The following is an 8,801-nucleotide window of genomic DNA, read 5'->3' on the forward strand; positions in this document are numbered from 1 at the left end:
GCAAACCTGAAGCAACGAAGGTGACGGCGGCGTGGCGAGAACCCTGCGCAGGCGCATCCCATACCAGGCCCGCCTGCCCGTCCGCGCCCCGCTCCGCCTAAGACTCCGGGGCTGGCGGGGAGTACGGGTGTGGGCCGCGGGTGCGGACCGGAGGGAGGCGCGGGCTGGGCGCCTGCGCAGTCGCCGGGGCGCTGGTGTGATCGAGCTCACGTAGCGAGGGCTGCAGTCGCCTCCTCCCTAGTGCTGCCGTCGCAGCCTAGAGGTTATAAAAGGGCTAACTGGCTCCCTCTGCTGCCCAGTCGCGCCGCCAGCGGGCTGAGGGAAGGGAGCAGGTATCCGGCCCGAGAGCAGGCTACAGGGGACTGAAGAACGCGCCGCCCCTCCCGCCCCACTTCCCAGGTGAGACGCTCCCCGACTCTCTAGACTGTGGCTCAGGCCCTAGGACCGCTGTGGCCCTGCTCGGAGAGCTGTGGCGGTCGGCTCCCTGCCCGCTCTGGTGGGATGGCTTGGGGGCGGAGGGTTCTCCAGTTGACCACAGCAGTCTGAATACCTTCTTTCCTGGGGACTCGGCCGCGCGCCCCGCGCCCCCTGGCTGCCCCAGAGGCCCTTCTGCCCTTCTTCGTGCTCCCCTTATCCCTCCTCCTGCCTGTTCGGCGCCCCCGACCGTTGGGGCTGCGGCAGCCTCTGTCCCCGCCCTGGGGACCAGGACTTTCTTGAATATTCCTTCCTTCGCGGGGAGGGCTCACCCTGTTGATTTTTCCGAGCTGCTCTCATACCTGGTCCTCCCTACAAAAGCTGGGGGGCACGCGAGGGCGGGGCGTGCGTTTTTGGCCTCCGCCGCGGCAGATGGTTAGCATGTGGCGGAGTGGAGAGCGGATTTTAAAGCTTAGGGCCAGAGCCGAAGCACTTGAGGCATTTCTAGCCTGTCGGAAAGTCGTCCGGTCCGGGCAGCGGACCTAGTCAGAGAAGTTCGGGCTCGACTAATCTGTTGCGCGCAGCGCTGCTGCTGGAGCAGCTAGACGCTGCCCCAGGCGCCGAGTTTCGGGCTACTGGGTTGAGGAAGACGGCTGTCAGATCACCCAGTCGCCGGGGAAGCTCCTCTTCCTTCCCTCTTCTTCCACGATTTTTTTTAAAGGCACACGAGCTTCCCTCACCATCCCCCTTCACTTTTTCTCAGCTGAGTGTGTGCTGCTTTTAAAAAGTGCACATCAGTGAAGCGAGTTTCGTGGTTGTGTGAGAACTTATAGTTGGATTTCATGAATGCCTCCCAGATGTATGTTTTAAGGGGAAGGAAGAATGGTACCATTTCTCCTACCAATTTCTAGGAGACTGTTTCTCCTAAATAATCGAATGTATTAAGTAGAGTTTAGTTTTTAGACACTTAGATGCGTTCCCGGAGAGTAAAGACTCTTGGAATTTTGCACTGTTTGCTTTAAGAAAGGGATGAAGAAGCAGCTGGCTCTCCTTTTAGGAATTGATCTGAAAGGCCACAGAGACTTGCCAATTTCAACTTAACTGTTTCTGGTTTCTCGGGGAGCTGTGGCTTTTGGACTTTCCCTTGGAACGCACTCCGAAGGGATGAAACAGCCACTACGTGAGTGGGGGAGGGGAAAAGACGTGGCAGCAGTGTTCTTTCATCAGGTTTTTGCTCTTTTTTAAAAAAAAGTTTCTGGGAAGAAACGTATTTCGCCTTTTAGGTTTAGATGTGTGAATAGCTTTATGAATGAGGCTAGTCTTTTCCTAAGATAATCAGATGAAATAGGAATATTGGAATTTATAAAACATTTTGAAGGGATTTTTCTGATTGAGTTTCTATGGAGAAAATGGATACCTTAAGCAGGAAATAGTCAAGGAGCAGAAAGTGAACAACTTATAATATGTGTTGCCTTCACTTGAAATTTAAATAGGCATTGCATGTGTTTTTTTCCTTCAATTTTGGCTTTTAACCTATGAATATAATTTCAGAATCTTAAATAAGAACCTCAAATTTTACCTTTTTCTTTCTGTGGGAAGCATAGGTTTTATGACTTACCTTTAAAAGCCATGCCAGTTTTGATTTTGAAGCATTATGCCTTGAGTTCTGCCAGTGTTTTAGATAGCTGATGGCAAATGCTTCTTATAGATTAACATAGACTAACTAGGAAAAGGACTACTTTGTCTCTTTTTTAGATGGATAATGCTGTTTCCTTTGACATCTTAAAATGAGTTTTATTTTGAAGTACTTAAAGCCAGGACTTTGATAAGCGGATAATTACATTTGTCATTTTGTGCCTTGGTAACTAAGGTAGTAAAACAGATAAAAGAAATATATACAACTTTACTGTAGAAAAATTTAGTGCAAAAGACTTTTGAAAAAAAAAAAAAAAGCTTTATACCACCTAGGTAGTACAGGTTGTTGCAGGTGAACCTTGGCTTTCTGATAATGAGATGTTCACCTTTTCTAATACTGCAGAGTAGGTTGTGTACTGACAAGCAGTATCTTTCATAAGGCTAAGTTCATAGTCCTGCTTTTATTCCAGAGATGCCGCAGGAGTTATTTCAGGGACCCAGTGGTAAAGCTGTGAGCCTTCACTTCTGTGGAAGGAATGCCTTATTTTATTTAGCAATTAATTATCACCTGGGATATCATTACTGCTCTTAGATTTGAGAAGTGTACCCTGTGAGATACGTTAGTAGCAGTTCTCAACTTATTTTGAGGTCATGAAATCCATTGAGAATCTGATAGAAGGTATGGATCCTGGGTCAGAAAATGTAAGTGCATATATCTGCATGAAGTATTATGTACCATTTACAGATACTTCCCTCCCCCAACCTTGCACATATGGAAACTAGTATAAGAATAAAAAAATAAAAGATATATGAAGTTAATCTTCAAGTACATCTAGGTATCTTGAGGCAGTATTTCTTGAATATTTCTGAAAATGGAACTGAGCAGTAAGTCTGACTAGATTTGAGTATATAGATGACAGTAATAAACTTTTGCTGAAACGGTTTTAGCAAAAGTTAATGGGTTGGTGGGAGAATTGTTGAATTGCTAAATTGTCTAGGCAATCATACATGATATTGCTCCCCCCCCACTTCCCCTCCCCCCATATGTTGTCATTTGTCTTTGGTTCTACTCTGAAAGTAGAAAATGCTTGAATGTAAACAAAAATAAATTGTATAGGTCCTTGGCATGAAACTGTTGCTCTTCATACAGTGAGAACTTGCATCTTAACAATTAAATCATAATGGTGTGTTTGTATGTACAATATATGACTATAAGAGACAAGCCAAATAAAGTGTGTATGTATATTTGTGAAACTAGTTAAAGCTTCATTCGTGTTTCTACCCAATGCAATTTATTTGTATAAATTGAAGCTAAATTCTCATTGGTTTTCCTCTGGCCAAATATTGTGCCTTAATAAAACCTAGAAGTTCAAAAGACTTCATTAAGACTACTACAGCAATTTTTGAACTTGATGTAATGAGAAACATTCCTTTTCCTCATGTTGCTTTGGATGATCAGTATGACTATTAGTATATTTGGTTGGACTTTGGCAAAAATACAGTATAGGAGTCATGCTTCTTACATAGTGTCATCTGTGAATGCATACTATCTTGGACTTTTTCCTCTTCCTGCTTAGTGTTTCAAATAAATATGTCCATGTTTTGGTGGTTTACATATTTTTCATTTAAATAGTAATATTATAATATGTTAATATACTCAGCCTTTCTTTCTTGTTAGGCATTTGAGCTGTTTCTCCATGATAAGTAGTGCAAAGAGAAGGCTATAATTTAGTTGTTTCTTTTATCCACCTGTATGGCTACAGTCAACTTTAACCAGTTTTCTTTCTATCTGCTTTTTTTCTTTTTTGGGGGAAAAGAAACACATGACAATAAAACCTTTCATCAGTAATTTTTCCTTCCCCCGAAAGAATTTTCTAGGGGCATTGGACTGGGCTCATTTATTCGACAGAGATAGAGACAGCCAGCGAGAGAGGGAACACAAGCAGGGGGAGTGGGAGAGGAAGAAACAGGCTCATAGCGGAAGAGCCTGACGTGGGAAGATCCCCATAACTCCGGGATCACGCCCTGAGCCGAAGGCAGACGCTTAACCGCTGTGCCACCCAGGCGCCCCAGCACTTTATATTTTTTAAAGTGTTTTATATATAATTTGATCTTTAAAATAATTCTGCCAGGTTGTTTTATATCATCCGCATTTTACAAATGAAGATACTGAGGCTCAGAGACGTCAAGTAATTTGCCCAAGAATATAGTAACCGTCAGAACTAGGACTTGGACCCAGGTTGTCTGTTTTCTGATTCACATTTCATAGTACTTCATTCTTGAAAGTTGATCAGATTGAGTCTGAGGAAATGGAACGGGGGAAAAATAAACAATAGCATATTACCAATGTATTATAAATGGTTTCAATATCCAGGGTTGAAACAAAGTAGGGTCCCTGGTTAGTAGTAACTAACTTAATCATTCCACTCAGTTTCATTTTAAAAGCATTTATAATGTGTCTAGTAGACAGTGGGAGAATCAAAAGAGTAATAAGAAATGTTCTGTAGGAAAAATGGGACATGAAAGTTACATGCCTTGCAAGCATGTTACTAACATTTTACTTGATGTTAAATCTGAGTAAGTACTGAATGGAAACCCATATCTAGATTCACATCTTCTGCAACCATGAATTCATCTCTCCTTATCTAGTATATGTAACTTTATTTCATGTATCTTTTCCTGAACTTGACAATTTTGGATCTGGCATTAGGAAAATGAGGGAATTGAAGGCTAGAATGAGAAGAGGGAGACTCGGGTTAAGAAAAATGGAATTTGTACCAAAATTTATATAAATTCCTAGGCAGGGAGCTTCCCAGTGTCCGTTAGGGGGTATGAGGTGCCCAAATAAAACTTTTTTTGTGTGTGTGTGTGTGCATGAATATCCAACTATTCTAGACTATCCTTCCTCTGTTGAGTTGCCTTTATACCTTTGCCAAAACCAAACAGACCATTTTCTGTGTCTAGATTCTCTATTTTGTTCCACTGATCTACATGTTTCATTGAAAATTCTGCTTTTGGAATATTTTGTCATCACCTCATATTCCTTACTTAAGCTTAAAAACTCTAAAATGTAAAAATCTAAATTTTACGTTTCACTTATATCCTTAGGGTGGTGATGACAGTAAATTTGTCTTATCAGAGCTTCCTATGTAAATAAAAAATCCCTTTGGAGCAAAAGGGATTGATGGTGGTATTGTGTCAACTAGTAGAGCTGGGGAGTTAAACATTTGGATTTTCTCAATCTGTTCATGATTTGAATTTGTCTCTTCACTTCAGTGCTACTTTGACTTTTTTTTTTTTTTTAGCTTACTTGCTTACTTACAGAAATAGAAATCTTATTAAATGTTTGTTGAATGTTCTATTAAGTGTTTATTAAAGAAAATGCAGAAGTTGAGTGAAGATAATTGTGATCCCACCTCTCAGTTAACATTTTTTTTTGGAGCTCTTTTAGTTACTGTGTAAAGTTTTAAGAGTTTGAATCTCTAATTGCTGCTTTTTATATTACTGCTGGTTTTTTAATGCCCTGACCAATATTAATTGACATTTATGTTATTGGATACACACAGTTTCATTAATATAATAACTAGTTTATACAGCCAAGAGAAGATACTGCAAGGTCTTTCTTAAAATGAGAAATATATAGACCATGTTAATATTTGGAAATACTAGCATTTGTAAGTAACAAATAAAGCATATATAATTTAATGGTTACTTCTTTTCTCTTTTCCCTTTCATTGCTTCTGTCCACTTACTTCTCCTACTCAAATCCTTAAATTATAAAAGTCTGCATCTGTCTGCTACTAGACTAGGCTACTTGTTCCTTCTCACCACCTTAGCCCAGGATCGAGATTTCCTGGGCTTCCCACCGTTCTCCAAGTCTTTCCTTTTTCCACGTCCCTTGAAACACCCTTGGCAACAGATCCATCTATTCTTAAGTTCTTGCCCCACATCCAAAAGTAACGTTTCTTAAGTGTCTTCTATGTGCCAAGTATCCTCCTAGGCACTTCCATCTAAATCACTGTTTTTTTTTATTACTTGCTGGCAGTCAAATTTGACCTAATATTTTGATACCTTTTTTGCTTATTCAGCTTCTTGTTAAGGGGATCACCAAATAAAGGTGGACATTATTGATGAATCTTACTAATTGGGGGGCTTTTAATATCACTTCTGGTAAATTTTTTATATTCTGTATCCTGGGGCATAAGAATCCTGACCTTTCCCCCCACATTGGGAAATGTATGCATTTCTAACTAAAGTGTTTGAAATAGTTGAGAGGTATATTATACAGTTTAAAATACATAGTTTAAGAGTCAGTGAAGAATAGCACCATTTTAATAATAAATAATAAGATTCATTTCTTTCTCAAACCTTCTCCATCAGCCTACATTTATTTGTAAAATGTTTCTGGTTTAGGGGAACTTGACTTTTCTAGTTGAAACAAACTTTATACATTGAGTTTAATATAAATATAAATAAAATTTTTTAATTTCACTTTTGAATTTTTACACTTTTCCTGATGATTCTATGTAAAGTGGAAACTAGAACTACTTAAAAGACATACACAAATCTAGTGCATCAATAACTGGGGATTTTCTTTTTTGCTATGCTATTTTCACAACCACAGGTGTGCTTACTAGGCAATATAACCATCACAGAAGTAAAGGTGAGGTAGAATACTGGTAAAGAAAAACAAAGCAAGTTTAAATTCAATTTTGAATCCAAGTTCCAATTCAAATCTTTTTAAAAAATGGATTAAAATATTTACTGTAAACTCTATCTTTGATATAGAAGTGGCACTTATTGGATTTCTAACAAGCCAAAAAATTACCTTATTATTTATTTTGCCTACAAAAATATTAACTGCAGGGTTAGACAAACAATTAGGACTCTGGGTTAAACAGAAACCCAACTCATACTAAGATACAGTGGAATTTATGTAAGTATTGTGGGGATAGGGAGTTGTTTAACAATTGAAGTCCAGAATGTGATTAGATTTCAAGAATATCAGGAACATCAGAATGTTTTCTTCTCTTGTCTATCTTCCTCTCTGTATATTTGCTTCGCTTTTTATTCTTTCCAGATAAACTTCATTTACGTTTTGACCTATATGTCAAAATCTGGTCCATTACTTCTCCTGAGGCTTTATATAATTCAGGCATTCAAAGAGTGCCTGCCCTTTTTTTCTCAATTTTATTTTCAAAATTTCCAGGAAAGAACTTTGGTCACTTGGTGAGGGAGAAGTATCATGCTGTATAACATGACTGATGAAACTATGAGGATGAATTAAAGGTAGATTGAGGCAGTAAAAAAGGTAGAAGGGGGCAGTTTCTAGAAGAAAGAGAGTAGTGGTGGTAGAGGCAGCATATAGGCAAAAATAGGTGTGTGTTTTTGAAATGATATTATATTCAGTTCTTTCTGACAAGGAAAAGAATCTCCAAAAGACAGACTATATTGTACGTCAGTTAAGGCTAATATCTTGATTTAGAGCTTCTTTCCAACCAAATTTCAAAATGTTGTTCAGCTGGAATTATATCAATGACTGGGTTCACTGCTCAAGTACAGAAAGCTGTGGGAAAGCTAACATGATTTCTGAGTTTTTGATAGAAAAGTTAGTCATAGCCATTAAAGCACTTAGTCCGTCAGATTGTATGTGTTAGAGATGTGGCTTACTCTCTTTGGGAGCATAAGTATGACTGGAATTTATGGTGTTAAGTTAAAACAAATGGCAATTTGCCAGAGGGATTATAAGGAAGAACAGAAATATAACTAGTTCTATTAGTAAGTACTCTTAGTTGTCTTAGAAAATCCATCCTACTTAGATGGAAGAGACATGCCAAGTCTTGATATGTACCACATTGTTATAGCCTGAATTAGAAGCCTGGATTTGTGCTGGTTTTTTGCATTCACTATAAAAACTGTTAAAAAAAAAAATTTAAAGTCTAACGCAGATGTTAGGAATACCAACAGTTGAATGTGGGATTTGTATGAGGTTAAATAAATTTAAGCTGGAGCCCTCTAAAAGAAGATTTGGAACAGTTGTGAAAGGTATGGAGAGACTGCTAGGAGATCTGTGGAAAATTTTTAGTGTCAGAGAAAGTTTAGATTAGAATATCAAACATTCTTTAGTTGGCCTTATTAATTTTTAATGATTTATCTGGGAAAGACCAACTTTTTAAAATGTTGCAATTTTTTTCTTGGAAGAAAAATGTTAGACTGAAAGGCTACTAGAGTTATTTGCCAGATACCCTGTTCCTAGTAATTCATTAAATAACTTGTACATACAATTCAATGAATCCTGATAACTCAAAGTTGTAAATATTTACAATGTAGTAGAACTGTTTTAAAATCTGTTCCCAGGTTTGATTGACCTGTGAATGTGTGGGACTGGACTTTCCTGGGAGAAGGACTGTAGGGAAAGTTTTGGATAGATATTATACTTTGCTGTTTATTTTTATCTGGCTTACCTGAGAATATGTTTTCCAGAAAGATTTCTTCCATATTCTTTTTTCCTTATAGTTTCTAAAATATAATATTCATGCATATTAAACATGTATAATATACATTTGTTATAAAAAGTAGGTAATAAGCATTCATGAACCTACCATCTAACCAAGAACCAAAATATCAGTAATTTATCTGTAGCGTTTCCATACTACATTTGATGCTAGCATGAATTTATCTTTGTATCTTTGACTCCCCTTTGGCTTTTCTTTTCTCTTTCTTTTTCTTTCTCTCTCTCTCTCTCTCTCTCT

The 8,801-nt window shown here is 38.6% G+C and overlaps 1 protein-coding gene across 3 annotated transcripts in view; it reads left to right on the forward strand.

The window, feature by feature from the left end:
* Positions 1-247: 247 nt before the first annotated feature.
* Positions 248-8,801, forward strand: part of P4HA1 (prolyl 4-hydroxylase subunit alpha 1) — a 102,348-nt gene continuing 93,794 nt past the window's right edge. For 2 of the 3 annotated variants that reach the window (XM_040624230.1, XM_040624232.1), the window contains exon 1: positions 250-399. The gene's annotated coding sequence lies outside the window, so the exon portion shown is untranslated. Of the gene's footprint in view, positions 400-8,801 lie in introns of all 3 variants that reach the window. The other variant, XM_040624231.1, reaches the window with a different exon arrangement.

The sequence above is a fragment of the Ursus maritimus genome, unplaced genomic scaffold (genome assembly GCF_017311325.1).
Source record: "Ursus maritimus isolate PB19 unplaced genomic scaffold, ASM1731132v1 scaffold_7, whole genome shotgun sequence".
Lineage (NCBI taxonomy): Eukaryota > Metazoa > Chordata > Mammalia > Carnivora > Ursidae > Ursus > Ursus maritimus.